Here is an 18,468-nt window from a genome sequence, read left to right on the forward strand (position 1 = left end):
TCCCTCAGTGAACTCCAGATAAAATCACCTTCCCTTTTCCAGGTCTCTTGTCTCAGGCTTTGCTTGAGGGGAGCCCTTCCTATTCCGTCAGGATGAAGTATGTGCTCTGATGGACAGAGTCTTTATTTCCCCAGCTCTACACTAACTTACGTTCTGCAGCTAGAAAGAAAACACCATAAATACGCTGCTTGTGTGACTATGTGTATGAAATATGGGGCATGTGGGAGGACAGGATGCTTCCCCTTCCTTTGCTATCCTAAATTGCAAAGCTCATATGCAACTACATGAGAGGAAAACAAGCCCTGCTGGAAATAAAATTACTAGAACAGGGAAGGTAAAACCGTTTCCCTTTGGAGACCACCATTGCCTGCTTTGGGAAGGACCATTCCTGTTAGAAATGTAAAACAAAAGGAAAGGCTCTGAATGGGTAGTATAGAAATGACATTTATGTAATCTACTTGAAGAGATCTATTGAAGTGTCAAAGCTTATTTTAGCTATGGTATTCCAGGCTCTGTCAGACTAATTGGCTGCATCATTAATTATACAGAAAGCTAATTTAAATAAGATACAAACCAATGCACTGGGTCAGGCTATAGGTTAATCAGTGCCCAGCAGTGGATACATTTTCTTAAAAGAGTGTAAGAAGCAGGACACATACAAAAGTAATCCCTCTCGTACCATGCTTCCATGGCTCAGCCATATGTTGAACTGTCATGTTTGAAAACTACAAATGGACCTAGCTCTTGTGACACTGCTTAGTCCTTTCTTGTCTATTTCAATGTACTTTCCTAAATAAAGATGAAAACTTGCCAACTTTTTTTAGGAAATAAAGGTTTCTCTTTGAGGAGAATATTTGTAGACATGAATTGTTGTTTATATTGCATTGCTGTTGTAAATGCTTATTTTGCTATTAAAAAAAAATGCACATCCTGGTACATGTGACTGATTCGTAGATCATCTTATACAGGTTATGTGCATCTTGGTTTTGTGTTAAAATTGTATCTACATACTTACACACACACACACACGTGAGCACCACAACATACTGTAGGGTGTTCCTACTATCAGGTGCCAACTGAAGGCAGGGTATTTGAAAGCCAGGTGCTGTGAGGCCACTGCGAAGAGAGGGAAACCCGACAGAGTTTTCCCCACAGTCCCCGCTTTCCCCCAGAAGTTTCCCGCGATAGCGGAGAAAAGACCCCAAGCCGTGCCCAGGAAATGTGCGCTGTGGGCGGCTGCCACCTACTGGCACCGGGGGAAGAGCCCGAGGCGGGGGACCAGTCCCCAGCTTCTGGGACACGTTTTTTCTCCTTTCAGCTGAGATCCAGGATCAAGATTTTTTTCCTTCCTTGTGCCAGATCTTTGCGTAAAGCCATGCAAATATTTGAATGGCATTATTTTATTTGAAGTCCCCTTAATGGCAGGTTTGTATACTCTCAAGTGAGAGAAGTGCTCGAAAAGAAGCCAGCATGAAGTGTCCTTTCCTCTTTCCTTTTACTTTTTCTTGATAGTTAATAAAGTTTTTGTATTCATCAATCATCGGGAGTCAGCCTGGGAGTGTGCTCTGTTTAAACACTCTGGCTTTTCAGTTAGTGCATCCCATCTGTTTCTGAAATAAATTGCAATAATCCGTGTTTAATGTTAATCAATGTATTACTAAATATGCAAATTATATTAAAAGACGTAGTTTGAAAAAGCTTTCATTTGTAAATATGGTAGCTGAAAACAGGAAGCATATCTAAAAGCCATTTAGATACAGTAGCCTAACTCTAACAGTGTGGCTGATTTATAAAGCGGTTTGCAAGTTGATCTTTCTCCCACAAGGGGATATGTAAAACTGTTGCATATCAGATTTTGTTAACAGCTGATGGGTTACTGCTAACAGCGTAAAGGCCTAATATTCACAACCATGTTTCTTACTTAAATTAAAGCAATCTTATTCCAGCTTTCTAATTTTTTGTTCATCCTAACATATGAATTTACATGAAGAGTTTATGAATCACAAGGAAAGCAATTTGAACAAGCTTTTCTCTCAGTGATACATCTTAGTGCCTGACTTAGGCAATTAATTGTCTAAGGGGCTCTTCTGTCCTCTAACTGTCCTTTTCAAGGTGCTCAGTCTGTTAGGCTGGCTGTCCCTGTCGGTGTAGCCACAGTTTCTCCACTCCAGTGCACCACTTTGCAAGAAAGTCCTATGCAGGGCCCTTGAGGCACTGCTCCCATCACCAGTGTGGCTCCACACTCCAACTCACAGAGGCCATAAGGCATTGCTTGTGCTGTTGTGTTGTATGTAGAGGGTTGTTTGCACTCGTTTACTTTCCACGGGGCAGTGAATCACACATCATGGAAGAGCATGTGCACAAAGACGTCATCAGGGCATGACCCCTGTGCCCAGACTCATGGCACTGAACACAGGAGCACTGGAGAGGAAATCCAGCTAGGAAGACAAATGATGAGACGTTCTGTGAACAGAGATGGCCTTTTGTGGTCTCACAAGGTTACCCACACACTACCTCTCTTGCCTCTTTTTTTGCTTTGTTTTTTGTTTCACACTCCTGCTACCCACACTGGACAGTCTGCTTGATGTAATCAACTTTTCTCCATGGTGGAGCAGCCGTACCTGGAAGACTCAGGTACCACAGGCAAGGGTAAGTAGAGGAGGGAGCTGTGACCACTGCAGCAGTTGCTCATGATCAAGCACAGGGGAAGCCCAGGAGGTGTTTATCTCAATTGCTGCCTATGTGAGAGCAGCTACCACAAGTCTCATCTTTCCTTGAAAATGTAAACTATCTTTTGAGATTGTAGGTGTCCCTCAGCTGACAGTGTTTTTCAAGTTTGTGTTTAGTTTGACAACGCATTTTCTTTCCCCATGCTGTGATATAGAGTATCCTTGATGTTTCAGGAGGTAAGGTAATCTCTAAAAATACTTATTTGAAAGGCAGCTTACCCCTTACCCTGGAGAAGTCAAGTCATGTAAGGTAGTTTCTGGTTTGCTTTTCTTTTATTTTCTTATTTTCTTTCTTTTCCCTGTTTCATCTCCCTGTGAAACAGCCAGTGAAATTTACTGAGATGTACCAGAGTAGAAGGACCAGGAAACCAATCTATCTTTAACTCACCTGTGCTCAGTGGGGATCTCTTGGGTCCTTATATATTTGTTCTAATTTCCACACCCTTGAGAAATGGGCCACAATTTTTAATTTATTTTAGACTAAAGAGGAGCAAATCTGGGACAGTTTTGACTGTGCTTTTTTCAAATGACCATTTGATTATGTATTAATAAATGTTTGATGGCTTTGACACAGTTTACATGAGAAGTTCAGCACAGATGACTTAGTAGCTTAGTTTTGTTCCATCTTTTCAGATGTCCTGAAACTCAGATCTGGTCTATGTATGTGAGCAAACCTCCCATGAGCTAAAAGTGGGAGCAAGGTTAGTACAAACCCTGTGAAACTACTGAGTTCCACGTGGCTCTGAATGTGACACTTGTGCCACAGTTCAATAGCCCTGAAACACAACCTATCAGCCAAAGAGGGGGAGAAAGTGTGAGGGCTACTTATCTACTGTCATGCATTTACATTCAAACATAGGCAAATGTTTCCCATTTTGACCTTTAAGCTTAATAAAGCTATTTTGTGAATTGAAAACCTGAGAAGTAAGTAAAACCTCCTGCTTTCTCCTGGAGAAGAAATAAGAGGGACAAGCTTACAAACTAAATTTCATGAAGATATAAATCTGCTGGAGAAACAGCTACTTTGAGTGCTGTACTTGTCTTCATGGCATGAAGCCCTGACGGAAGGCTAAGCTAATGAACTAGTTGTGACTTCCCTGTTGGTTCCTTGTGTGTGGCAAGTAGGGGACTGATAGCACAGGTTTAGGTACTCCTGGGGGTACCCTTGGCAGGGTGACACAGCCCCCTTTATCCCTCCTGATGGACAGAAGATGTGCGTGAGCTTCTACCAGGAGGCACTTTTCACTGTCACAACCCTATAAATTGAGTCCCCACTTCTGATGTGAAGTAGGATCTTGGTTTTACTTCTCCTTTGCAAACTCTTGTGTCACAAAGCCTGAGAGGTTTGCCCTCAGCCCTATGGGGATTTTGATGATGACACTGTGTTTGGCTCTTGAGATTGCCCTCAAGGAATTTTTTTAATCTTATCTAAACAAATTGAAAAAGTTAAAGTAACAACAAGGTCTGGAATGAAGATCCTGATTCATAGAGGATTTATTGACAGTACCTTTGAAAGTACTGTTTAATATGCAAGGTAAACAAATTAAAAATTCCAGCTTGTGGTCCAAGGGCATTCACAAATTAGAAATGACCCCCTGCCTGCTGTGAGAGTGCTAATGATAAAAGCTGAGAGGAGGTGAATCCTCTTGGGAGAAGACAGCGGGTCAGAGGGGCTTTTGTTGAATGTACCAATCTGTTTGACTTTGACAGGCTCTTTGTCTAACTTGGGAGATGACAAGAGGAGCTGAGGTGTCTGGCAAAGATGGGGATGCTTGCCTGCAGGCTTCATGTATTTGTTATTTTTTATTTGCTCAGCTCTTGGTACCTCTTGGCTGCCTGCGTCAAGGGCAAACACTTCCCGTTGCCCGCAGCTATGGGAAAAGAGCAGCAGTAGCCTGAGTCAGTATTGAAGAGTATGACACAATGCAGACCTTAAATCATAAATCCAGTAACTCCTTTTTGTTTCAATCAAAAGGGTTTTAATCAAAAAGGCTGTCCTTAACCCAGACCCGAGAAAGCAAAAATGTATCCACTAAACCTTGAGTCCCCATCTCACTCTCAGACTGCCATGGAGACCAGAGTGCAGGTGGTAAAAGTGTTGGTATCAACTGTAGCAACACATTGGTGTGAAGATTGAGCTGAGTGTCTTGTTCCTTGTTGACAAGGAACATGCCTAGGAACCAGTCTTCTCTATAACATACACTGACCCTTAGGAGTTCTAATACCTTGCATAAAAAAGCAGAGGTTTGTCCCCAAAAATGCATACACAATTTTCCTTGACTCTGTGAAGAATTTAAGTGAAGTTCTAGTCACACTGAAATAAAAGAAAAACCACATCATCAGATTCAGATACTACTAAGTTGGATAACCTCATGCATAACCAGGTGGATATGCATGGATATCCAGATGGATATCTAGGAAGTGCAGGCTGAGGACCCTGGCTGCTCTTTGGCTAGAGCACTAAGAAAAAAGACTTTCTCTCTTTTGAGAGATATTTGTTGTTTAGCTTAGATAAGTAAGTTTTAAATAGAATGAGTCAGAATTATAATACTGTGTGATTTAGTCTGCTGTTTGTTTGGCTTTACTTGCTCAGTGTGAACAGCTGGATTTGCTAAAGCCTTGGGCTGAAAGATTTGCTGGAACAGAGTTAATTTTCTTAGTAGCTAGTACAGTGCTGCATTTTGTCTTTGGTTTGGGAAGAATATTAATAACACACCAATATTTTAAGTGTTGCTAATTCCAGCCTAGGACTTTTTTTATTCCAGTCTAAGGCTTTTTTCATTTCTATGATGTGCTGACTGGTCTAGTGCACAAGGAGTACAAACCAGAAGACAAGGAGGCTGCAGCCATCATCACAGCTGCAACTTGACAAGGTAAGAGCAGTTAACAGCCTGGCTATGTGGAGATAGAGAAAGAATCCGATAAGGTGTTAGAAGACCCCTGACCAAAAATCACTGTTGTACTAAAAAGCATGTGAAGAGTGCATGAAGGGCAGGTGCATAAATTGTAAGGGTGTAATTGTCCAGGGATTTCTTTGTTCTGGGTCCCTCCCTGGAGGCACCCAGCTTGAGCTGATCTGCTGTTGTACAACTCTATTAAATTATTTATTTTTATAAAGCTAACACCTGAGACTCTTTTTATAAATCTGAGACTCTGCTGAGGGAAACCCAAGAACAACCCTAAAGGAGGAGGAAGCGCCCCTGAGTGTGTGGAAGGAATTAAAAGGGGCAGCCATTGGCTCACTGGAGCTGCTGCTGTGAAGGGACTCAGGTCTGTACAGCAAAAGGCAGGGTGATGTGTGTGACGCTGCTTGAATGGCAAAAGAATCCTGGAAGATGGCTTCTCCTGTAACAACCTTATGCTTTTCCTTTATTTCTCTTGAATTCTCACTTGGATCCAGAATTGATCCAGCTAAGGTACCATGTGGGCATAACTACACCTACAAGAAAAAAAGGTGGTTCCAAGCCCATATTCACAAAGAAGCACTTGCAGAAACATCCATGAATGAAACTGTTCAACAATCTGACTTTAAAAGCTGCTGCTGGAGAAGGCCTGAATGGCATTATAGCAAGCTGGCTAGTTAGTGGCAGAGCTGCTTTGTCTGCTTTGGAAGCCTACATATTTCAAAAGCCATTCCTGTATTTTGGTTGTTTAGAAAACCCTCTTGAGTTGTGTTTTCTAGAGACAGTGGACACCAACAACTATGGGTAACCCTCCTTTGTTGGGCAGTGCTCAGCTTTTCTGGAAGTGGCACCCCACACCAAAATACTCCAAAGTGTGGTTGGTCAATATGTAAGCTACTGAGCTTTGTTCTTAAAAGGTTCACTGGCACTTAGACCCTTGGTAGTTCTTGATGGGAAACATGTCTAACAGATGCCTAGCAGAGAAGAGCAAGAGACCAAAGATTTCCCTATTTAAGCTCTTGACTGAGTGAGTCCCTGCCAATTCTCTCTCACCTTCACCCTTTCCCTAGCTCATCCCAGGAGACTACCCTTGAGCCTTCAAGAGTGCTGAACAAAGCCACTGGGCCACATCATTTTGATCTATCCAAGAGCACCACTCCTCCATCAGTTTTGAAGGCCCTCAAAGGCAGAACCAGAGCAATGGGCCTGGTGTTTCCCCATTCCTTCACAAGAGACAGGAGCTGTGTGTACCTCCAAGGCAGCAACATATTTTTTTTGTCCCCTAGATTTTTCAGTTAGGCTGAGGCTGCCTCTCTGGTGGTTCCTTGTAAAGAAACAGTTCATGCCTACGAAAAATAGTAACAACTCTTTTTGTCTGTTTGGCTGCATGCTGCATGACAAAATGCTAAAACCATCTCTCCTGAAAGCCTACAGTTCAGTTATCTCAGAAATTTCAGTTTTTACTTATGTAGGTTCCCTCAAGTACAATCCTCTCACAAAATTACTCATGGTCTCTGGTAGACACCATCCTCTGATTCCTTACTTAACTGAAGATGAGTAGTGAGACAAGGTGAGACTATGCCACAGAACGTGTGCTCTCACAAGTCTGTAGGAAGTATAAACAGGTGTGAAAATTCACAGCACTAGTATAGTAAAAAGATCAGGAAGGATAGCCCAGATGCTAAGGTTGAGAGTAAGAGTATAGAATCTCAGAATCATAGAATTATAGAATCATAGAATCAAGCCCAACCCTTGATCCAATATTGCCATGGTTACTAGACTGTGGCACTAAGTGCCACGTCCAGTCTCGTCTTAGCAACCTCCAGAGATGGTGAATCCATCCTGGGCAGCCCATTCCAGTGTCTGATTACTCTCTGTGTAAAAACTTTCTTTCTAATATCCAACCTAAACCTCCCCTGGCACAGCTTAAGACCATGCCCTCTCATCTTACTGATAGCTGCCTGGGAGAAGAGACCAACTCCCACCTGGCTACAACCTCCTTTCAGGGAGTTGTAGAGAGTGATGAGGTCTCCCCTGAGCCTCCTCTTCTCCAGGCTGAACAGCCCCAGCTCCCTCAGCCTCTCCTCACAGGACTTGTGCTTGAGTCCCTTCACCAGCCTTGTTGGTCTTCTCTGGACCTGCTCCAGCACCTCAATATCCTTCCTGAACTGAGGAGCCTGAAACTGGACACAGTACTCAAGGTGTGACCTCAGCGCTGAGTACAAGGGAAGAATCACTTCCCTGGTACTGCTGGCCACACTGTTCCTGATACAGGCCAGGATGCCATTGACCTTCTTGGCCACCTGGGCACACTGCTGGCTCATGTTCAGCCTCCTGTCAATTCAAACTCCCGGATGCTTTTCTGCCTGGCTGCTCTCCAGCCACTCTGTCCCCAGCCTGTAGTGCTGCTTGGGGTTGTTTTGGCCAAAGTGCAGGACCTGGCACTTGGCCTTCTTGAACCTCATCCCACTGGAATCAGATCATCTCTCCAGCTTGTCCAGGTTCCTCTGCAGAGCCCTCCTGCCTTCCGGCAGATCAACATGCCCCCCCAGCTTGGTGTCATCTGCAAATTTGCTAATGGTGGACTTGATCCCCTCATCCAGATCATCAAGAAAGATATTAAATAGAACTGGACCCAACACTGATCCCTGGGGGACACAACTGTTGACCAGCCACCAACTGGATGCAGCACCGTTCACCATCACTCTCTAGGCCCAGCCCTCCAGCCAGTTCCTAACCCAGCACAGAGTGCCCCTCTCCAAGATGAGGGAAAAAAGGAAAAAGAATAGTCCAGAAGTATGGAAAAGTAAATAGGAGTATTTTGTTTCTCACTTTGGTGACTTGACTGGGAATGAACAGATCAGCTATTGAAATCTGGCAGAAAAATACACACCATGATCCTTGTGGATAGATGCCACAGCTAGAGAAAATTCAGTATGTTTTTAAACATTTTTGAACAGGGAGGTGAATTAAGTCCCGGAGTAGCTTCACAAGAGGCATGCCAGATTCTGTCACATGAAATCCCTACGTGGAGAACATCTGCCTTTACGAGGACATGCTGCAGCTTGTGTGGAGGCTTGCTACAGAAATGATTGTGTGAAGTGGTCTAGTTTGTGTCACATGGAAGATATGAGTTACTGAACACAGTAAGTAGCTCTTTTTGGCTTAAACTTTATTTCTGAAGAGAGACTTTTTTGGAAGAATGCCTGGGAGAAAAGAAGAGAAAATGTTCAGAAAGGACTGAAAGCCTATAAAATGTACCTCAAGCCAGAACATAGGGGAGACCAGTGCACTACTCAAGAATGTGGTACTGAAAAATAAGAGATAACCTGGCCCAGTGTTGGTGTCAACACAGCCCGTCTTATTGTAAGAGGAAGATGAGAGATGAGGAGTTTTGAGGATCCTTGTTTATTCAAGGAAACTGATTCTCCTGAAATCTATGATCCTTTTACACCAGCTTTGTGTACCAAGGCTCCCAGTATCACTGGTCAACCATCTTAACAATTTTTGTGCCCTTTTTTTACCGTTTTTTTCACAAAAAGCATCAGAGGACAGGCTTTTAAGAATCATTTGCACACTAAGTGGAGGATTGCAAGTCTCACTCTACTTTCCTTGCGGCTCAGATGCAGCATTTGCTTGTACTTGCCCTGGAATACAACCACAGCAAGTTAGCTGGCAGACACTCCATGCTACACTATCCAGACTCTTCTGTCACAAAACTAGCCTGTAGAACACTTCTAAGCTTCCAGCTGTACATTGTGAAAGGATTTAAGAGATCAAGGCCAAAGAAAATGGGGCCCTCTCCTGACTTAACCTTACACATTACTTCAACGGAGAATTTGTATGAAAAGGCAGCAAAGGATATGGCCTAATACCACTGTCTTTTCATGGCATTTCAGTAGATTCATACAGAGACGGGACTCAGAATTAGAAAATCATTTTATTTAATGATATAGCATGAATTAGCATAGTAATATTTTTTAACCATGGTATGCTTAGAAAGGAACTGTTCCCTAGTTAATCTTCTAAATCATTATGGCTCATCAATTATAATTTTTGTTTGAACTTATCATGTAAAGTTGAATGACATTTTATTTCAAACTGTGCAGGCTGAAATGTGAAAGAAAAAACCTCAATATATGATGCTCATGTAACCTCTGCTCCAGTGTATTTCTTAACTGGAGGCTGGCCTTCGCAGTTAGATCATATATTGTCTTCTATGACTGAGCCTTTACTCCTTCAGATACTTAATTGCCAAATTCCCAGTAACTTTATTGGAATAAATTAATAAAATAATGTATAATATTCAAGACTTTGGCTTTATTCTGTTAATCTGAGCAGGAAGATTTTTCTTGCATAATGGAAAGGGCATGAAATCCAGTTGGCATGTGGCTCACGTGGTGTTTGGGCAACATTCTTATACCCAGACTTCACTTTTAATATTTTGGTAACACAATTCAGATAGTGCACATTGGAAAAGTGATGGAAACATGTTGCTAGATTGGACCTTGTCAAATAAATAGTGAAATTTCCCCATCACCACCAGAGATCAGAGCAACGTATATGTATCTTTTATTCCCATTTAATTGTATGGCTGAACTAGATTTCTAGTGGTCTTGTGCCAGCCTGGTGCACCCTGACAGGAGCACAGGAAGGGATTTCCAAGGGTAACGACCACCTCTGCGCCTACAGGCCCCTTCTGAGACTGCCTGTGTGCCACTGCACAGCCCCTCAGGAGGCTTCTCTGACCAAAACGTTGCTTTTAATTAAAAACCCTTCCCAGTTCCCAGTTTCCAGTTTCCTTCTAGTGTCTCCATGATACACAAGGGAATGCTGTTGTTCCCTTTTTACTTGTGTCTGGTTGAGCTGAATTTCTGATGTCATATGATGTGACAAGCCTTGAGATTAAGGTGACTACGCCGTGACCATGCATGGGTGTGAATTAGTGTTTTTTGAGTGGAGGACTAAACTTGCACCTGACGTGGTGTGTCAGGTCTTGCTGAGCATACTGTATGTTGGTCTTTATAAATCCATACCTGTACTATAAATATCTCACTATGGCAGCCGCAGAGATTAGTTGCACAGTCACATCACCCTGTATTCATATGGCCAGGAACTGAGTGTCACCCCAATGGAATTAAACAATTAACAGTAGAGGACATTCAACAACTTCTTCTTTGGCAAGGTCCCAGAAGGCACTAAGAAGTGACCTGTCCTCTCATTGTGATGACTTAATGTGCTATAGGTATTGCAGGCTTTTGCTGTAGCCAACATAGTATTCACTATGGCTAAGACAGTGAGGCTTTTTCCATTTTGGATCAATTTGCTACATGCATGAAACTTTACTGTGATCATCTGTCAGGCTATACTTTACCCCTCAAGAGGAATTTTTTCTTTTTTTGGTAAGGCCAAAGGATTCTCTCAAGCATTTCTGAATTGGGGAAGAAGACAATACCTTGTGACTATTTTTGCACTTACCGTGAAGGGGACAGGCTGTTAAAATTGTAAGTGTATCCGTAGCACTTAAGCATAGCAATACTTAAATGTCACTAGAAATCTTAGGATGAAAAATGTTTGACAAATAGAAAAGCAACTAAATAGAAATATGTTACATGCACAGTACATGACAGTCTAAAAGGGGTTGTTCATAAGCCTTTGTGAACAAACATACATGGCTTTCTTTCAAAATCTGTTCAAATTCAAGAAACTTTTCATTTGTCCAATTCAAAGTCGAGATCCTACCTGCTAGTGACTAGTATAAACTACAACTTTGTTCATAAAAATATAGTGAAATGACTTTTTAGAAAGATCATTGAGAGCTTTAGGGCTGAAACACAACAAAGACAGATGAAAGTTTGAACTTCAAACATTTCCTCTGTGCCTTCTGGTTACCCAGTCTAACACTGCTGCAGCAATTTGGGTTTCATTGCTTTAGGAATTGTGATTGATGATACTCTGACTTAGAGACTCCTAAAGTACACTCTGAAAGATATCCAGGGCAGTGAGTAGGTCGGGTTTTATTTATGACCTATTATATACCGATGTATTTTAAGCAGTAATTTAAATTAGATGCATTTGCTTTATTAAATATGATTACTGTGTATTTATGCTGCTCTATCCCACTGGAATCCTAAAGAGGGCCAAAGATCCCATTTGCCAGAGTGCTACACAAATAAAAACTGAAACAGTTTTCCTTTCAAAGATGTTATAATCCAAATATAAACAGAGGTCGCAAAGAGTTTCAGATGGGGCAGCCCACGGTGCACACAATTAGGTGACAGATTTGGTCAGCACTGTAAGACTACTTGCAGCACATTAGCCCAGTGGTTTCTAAGGAAGTTGTCGGTTTTGTTGCAAAAAAGAGTTAGAAGAAAGGATTTGAGGGGTAGCTGTCAGGGCTTTTTTGTGGGCACTCCTCCTATATGTACAAGACAGTGTGGAAGAAAGCACATAGGTGTTCACTAGCACAGTAACGGCTGGACATGAGATAACTGAAAGGGAATAAACACTACAAGAGTGACATAGACCTCAGCCTTTGAACCGTGAAGCTGATGGAGAAAGAAATGCTTCACAGGGAACAACACAGATGAGGAGTTACCTGGGGTAGTGTGAGTCAACCACTGTGGGAACCACCCCTCCTCTGGTGAAAGAGGGAGCTGAAGATGAACCATCAGCACCCTCAGTACCTAAACAGGGTGCCTAAGTTAAAAGGTGCAAGTTGTGCTCTTTGCAGAAGTCTACCTGTTACTCCTGGAAGGGAATAGAAATCCCACAAGAATCATATCGGCTTAATGTAGTCATACTGAATTCTGCCTGGTTTTCATTGTAACCCAGTGTCAGTTAATAGCCATGTGTTGTAAGGTTGTAATTGGATTCATACTTTTCTCACGAATTTGTTCTAATGTATTTTACTGCAATCATGATCTTCAAAATTCAAATGGTATTTTTTTTGGATAGCTGTTGCAGGATATCATCAGCTTATGGACCTTAATATCTTGGAATACAGTATAATTTACATGATTGCATCAAACATCTCTCATATTTCTATCTGGGTTTGAGGCTACTGCGTTTGGATCCCTAAAATGTGTACAAGATGGAAACCTCAAAAAAAAGAGATCAGCTTATGGCTTTAATTCCTTTGTTCAAATCGACCATGAGGGCGAAGAAAATTTCTTTTTAAACAAAAGATTCAGATCCATTCCTTATGAAAACAAATGATTTAGAAAAACAAGGTTAGAATGCCACCTGGGGGCTTATATTGCCATCACACTCCACTTGAGAGCACAGTAGCTTGCGATTTGTACTGTCAGATAAAAAAAAAAGCATTCACTCCATTTTCTTCACAAAGTACAGTCAGACTTTTAAAAATTCATGAAGGTGTTATTCCATTTTATGGCACCTGCTTCCTTAGTCCTTCAGCAAGAACATAGTACAAGAAATGGGCACTGAAGAAGCAAACCAATTTGCTTTGCAAAGAGAAACACAGCATTATGGCCCTGTAAAAGACACTATTTTTCACAGATGAATGTAAATCAAACAGAAGAAACATAAAAATAAGCGTATTTATTCACAAAATATCATAGAAACCACTAGATTACATCAAGCAGAGGTCTCAGTTCATGGAAGGGGAAAAATGATTGTTCAAGAACAAATAAACTGCAAAAAGCAGCAAATCAAAGCATTGAAAATAGAAATATACAGACAATTTCTCTAATTCATTAAATTAGTATTAAAAGGAAGTCTTTCCACAACTTTAATTTAGGGACTGTGAACCCACTGTGACAAAAGCAAGAACTGATATGAATCTTTGCCAGAAATTAGAACAAAATACAAATGATAGCTCTTAAAAGCATGTTAGTAGCCTCTCCCCACTACTAGGATTTATCTGCTCTTTTGGTGAACTTTTCAGAATCTGAACAGATAGGAGAAATGAATACTCATTTTGCACACTAAGATGTTAAATCTAAAGCCAAAGGGAGAGAGGAGATGTTCTTGAGATGTTCACCAAGTCTCCATTTAGTTTTCCCTTGGTCAGGAGCCGTGCAATACCCTTCTCCACTTCTCCCTAATCTGCTGAAATTTTCCATGAAAGGTGGATGGGAGTAGTGGACTATGTGACTCCATCTCAGCTTGTATGATGAGCAGCATCACAGTCATAAGACCATAAAGTACTCAGGTACCTACTGTTGGATCCTTCCACCTAGTGAGCTGCTCCAGGGCCAGAGATCTGGGAACTTGGTTGTCCTTGTGGCAAGGTGGACCATGAAGGATGCCTGTCTCTAGAGGCAGAGTTACTGCGTATTTCTATACATCATAGATCACTTGATCAACAGAGAGAGAAGACAGCATGCAAAGGTGACCCCATATAATTGGGCAACATGAATTTCTAATGTGTCTTCAAGGGTAGATGAAACCACTGACTGATAGCCTTTTCTTGCACCCCCAAAAAACTACTAAAATGCAAAATTATTTACTCGTGTCTATGAATGTGAACCCATACACTTCTTTGGCTCATGAACAATTCCAACATTTCTTGACAGAAGCAGATGATCCTTTCTTCAGGGGGGAATCACTTCTGCTCTCAGATATAACACCATGACTGGAGCTGCAGAGATCCTCTTAGGATTCATGGGGTTAATTACCATGTGTAAGTTCCATTCCCTCACAAGTTCCTAGAGTTTAGATTCAGACTTACCTAAATCAAGCTAATATCCCAGGTCTAGTGCAACCAGGACTAAGGCCAGGAGAGGGAAATCAATGTGCTCAGGTGATGCTGCTGGATGATCTCCTACTCCTCTCCTGAGGGTTAGATGTGAGATAGGTGGTGATGTGATCAAATGCATCAGATTCTGGAAGGAATGCCCTGGTGGCACATTGCAGATGTAACACAGCACCAGCAAGAGCCATGGGGGCCACTTTTTTCTCAGCTCTTTTAATCACCTTCAGTCACTAAGTGAACTCAAGCACCAGACCAATGCATGTGACACTTAGCTGTGCTATCCCCCATCACCCAGGGCCACATCATACCTCTAAGAGGGTCCATGGAATGAAGGGACAACTTCTCTGCAGGAATAATGGATATCTGAGCTTCTGTATCACTCACTGGATTGGGGAATACAAAGTTAGCCATTTCCTGAGGGGGTGGATTTAACCACCATTGAATATAAGGAACAGTGGCATGCACTTTTAAGACACATATGCTGGTTGTGGAGGACTATAACATATGCTGTCCACTGAAATATCATCTCTTGGCTGCACTACTCTGCTTCTAACTTTGTTTCTTTAATATGTAAAGTGTTTTGGACTGTATATGATCTTGGCAGAGCATGAAATCCTTGCAGGCACTTTTCAACTGATATATTTATTAGACAGGAAGGAAAATATTGTCTGGATTAGGTATGGATTTTGAAACTGAATCACAACTATATTTCAAGGTACACAGTCTGATTTGGAGAAATCACCAATAAAATAATGTTTTCCACTACCTCCTTTGTAAAGATCTCTCCAACTAATTTTTACAATAAGACTGATTGTAAATTGTTCAGTTGTTTCTAGCAATTCTATTCAATGAATAAAATCTGTAGAAAAATTTGAGCTGTGATAAGTTGAGGAAACTGCAATAGGCTCCAGCAATTTATAAGAGGTATGCAATTAATGTGACACATTGTAAATGTTAGTTAAGAGAGCAAGAGATAACCCAATCACAGTTTCTATGCCTAGTTACTGCGGCAGAGGCCAGGATCTCACTGGGGCAAGTTAAAAGGAAAGTCATCGTGCTAGAAGGTGGGAAGAAAAAATATTCCATTCGGCTACAAAAGCCTGGACAAAAGCAATGCCACATTAGCACTAGCCCATCATTTCCATATAGTTTAAGAGTCTGAGCACAATCCTTTGCCGATGGTTGACAGCAACAAGCCCTTACACTGCAGAAGACGTTGCATCTTGGCCTAGGAACTGGAATGCTGTTTCTGATTGCACTCTTCACCCAGACATGACAAACATAGCACCTGTACAAACCATACGGGGAAACAGAGAGGTTGCTTCTGATTCCAAGAAGTGTACAGTACATTAGATGTTTGAAATAACAAAAACTGGTTTTTTTAGAGTACAAGAAGTATTCAAAAAAGAAGTATACATAAATTCATACAACCTAAAAAGATAGCGAAGTGGAAAATGGAGAAAAAGTGCTGGAAGGAGACTGTGTTATTAGTTAATTCTTTAAATAAAGCATTTAAAGATGCTCAGAAGTAGAATTCTGAAGTCAGTTCTAATTAATATGATGAAAAGCACTCTCCTGAAGCTTATCTGTGGTGGGCTGACCATGCTGGGTGTCAGGTGTCCACCAAGCTGCTCTTTCACTCTGCTTCTCAGCTGTACAGGGGAGAGAAAATATGACCAAAGTTTTGTGGGTCAAGATAAGGACAGGAAAACATCACTCACCAATCACTGTCATGTGGAAAACAGACTCAACTTGTGGAAAATTTAGTTTAATTTATTGCTAATCAAATCACAGTAAGCTGCCTCACCATCGTCTGCACCACGGGCTGCAGAGGAATCTCTGCTCTGGTGCTTGGAGAACCACCTGCTGCTCCTTCACTAGCCTTGGTGTCTGCAGAGCTGTTCCTCACACATATTCTCCGTCCTCTCTTGGGCTGCTGTTGCTGTTGCACAGGTTTTTCCCCCTTCTTCTTGAATATGTTATCCCAGAGGTGCTACCACTGTCACTGGTGGGCTCAGCCTTGGCCAGTGGTGGATCTGTCTTGCAGCGGGCTGGCACTGGCTCCATCAGACAAAGGGGAAGCTTCTGGCAGCTTCTCACAGAAGCCATCCCTTAGCCCCCTGCTGCCAAAAACTTGCTAATACATTATGAAAGCTATGCAAGTCTTCTTGTTCACCCTGCAGGAACCTGGTGCATTTCCAGTCTTGAAAAATATATCCCAGCACGGTCTTTACAAAGACAGTGCAACACCCAGAGCCTCTGAAGCTGCCATGAAGTTCAAATCTCAGCACTTATCTACAAACATGGTGTTTGGCATAGTACCACACTGTGTTTTTTTCTATCCTCTTTCTTCCGATGTGTGGACTGTGATACAGCAGAATAGGTTAAAATGACGAGGGTAAAGTCAAGCAGTGTATTTTACTCACTGCATTAAACAATAACAACCTTACTCATGTTGCTAACCTGAGTAAGCAGCATTTGCTGTCCCCGCATCTGGTGTAGGAAGTGCTCTTCCCACTCTTTTTTCTGTTTGGAGGTACCACTATGAATACCATATTTGAGGATTACAGGTCAACTGTAGGTAGTGTCATGCTGTGCAGTCCTTCCGTTCAATAAATGAAATGCAACAAAGTGCGTCAACACTTGCCAGTTTGGAGAAAATACCAAATTATTCAAGGAGACTACTGAAGAGCAGATAGGTGACAGCAAAACATTACTGTGGAAAACTTGGTGGGAGTGTCTGCATCCCAAAGATATCCCATTGGCTTTGCCCTTAGCCTGCAGGAACATCACCTCTGAGATGAGAATCAGCATAATTGAACAGAAATGGAAAAGCAGAAGTATGCTAAAGGAGATAAACATCTGCTTTAAAACTGGTTTATGGCTGTCATCACCTTCAGTTTGTTGTGAAGATGCAAAGAATTCACATCAGTTAACAAGTGGTAATACTCAGGTTACACATCACCAATACTTGTCAAACTTATGTTGCTATAGTGTCATTTCATCCTAGATCTAGGATGCATCCCATGCTTTACACACACAGGCTGGTCACCAATAGAAGTTCAGGAGGGGTGGACACCTCTCCTACAGAGAACGACTGTGAATATTGAGATCGTTCAGGCTGGAGAAGAGAATGATCTGAGTCTACTGGCAGCCTTCCAGTACCTAAAGGGAACCTACAAGAAAGCTGGAGAGGTTCTTTTTACAAGGGCACAAAGTGACAGGACCAGGGGTAGTGGCTTTGAACTGAAAGAGGGTAAATTTAGATTGAATACAAGGAAGAAATTCTTTACTTGAGGGTGGTGAGGCACTGGAACAGGTTGCCCAGAGAAGTTGTAGATGCCCCATCCCTGGAGGTGTTCAAGGCCGGATTGGGTGGGCCTTTGAGCAACTTGGTCTAGTGAAAGGTGTCCCTGCCCACGGCAGGGGCGTTGGAAATAGATGATGTCTAAGGTCCCTTCCAATCCAAGCCATTCTATGATCCTATAATTTAGAAAAGCACTATAATCTCCTGCCCTAGGGAAAATCTCAGGGATTGTGTGGTGTTGCTTCTGAAAAAACATGGGTGAAAAAGCAGCAGGGCAATGACCTGTGTATATTCAGATGCTCAGAGCAGTGCCTGTTGGACATATCTGTGCACCTTGGGGGTTTCTTTGTCACAGATGTCTGTTTGAGAATGGAGGCTTGTGTGGCCTTTTGGGATGGGTTTTATGATCTTGCTCCATGTTCATCTAAGACTCAAAAAGGCTTCCAAGATTACTGCATTACTTCATCAGTGTCTATAATTATCTAGAGGGTGGGTATCAAAAGGATGGAGCCAGGCTCTTCCGAGTGGTGCTGAGCAATAGGACAAGAGGCAATGGGTGGGCGATGGAGCACTGAACGGATTGCCCAGAGAGGTTGTGGAGTCTCCCTCACTGCAGATATTCAAAAACCACCCGCACACAATCCTGTTCCATGTGCTCTGGGATGACCTTGCTTGGGCAGGGAGGTTGGACCAGAAGATCGATCCACTGTGGTCCGTCCCAACCTGGCCCATTCCATGAGCCTGTGATTCTGTGGAAGAGCAGCAGGACAACAAATCAGGTGAGTTTACTCATGTTTGTTATGCCATCCT

Source organism: Chiroxiphia lanceolata, chromosome Z (assembly GCF_009829145.1).
Source record: "Chiroxiphia lanceolata isolate bChiLan1 chromosome Z, bChiLan1.pri, whole genome shotgun sequence".
NCBI lineage: Eukaryota > Metazoa > Chordata > Aves > Passeriformes > Pipridae > Chiroxiphia > Chiroxiphia lanceolata.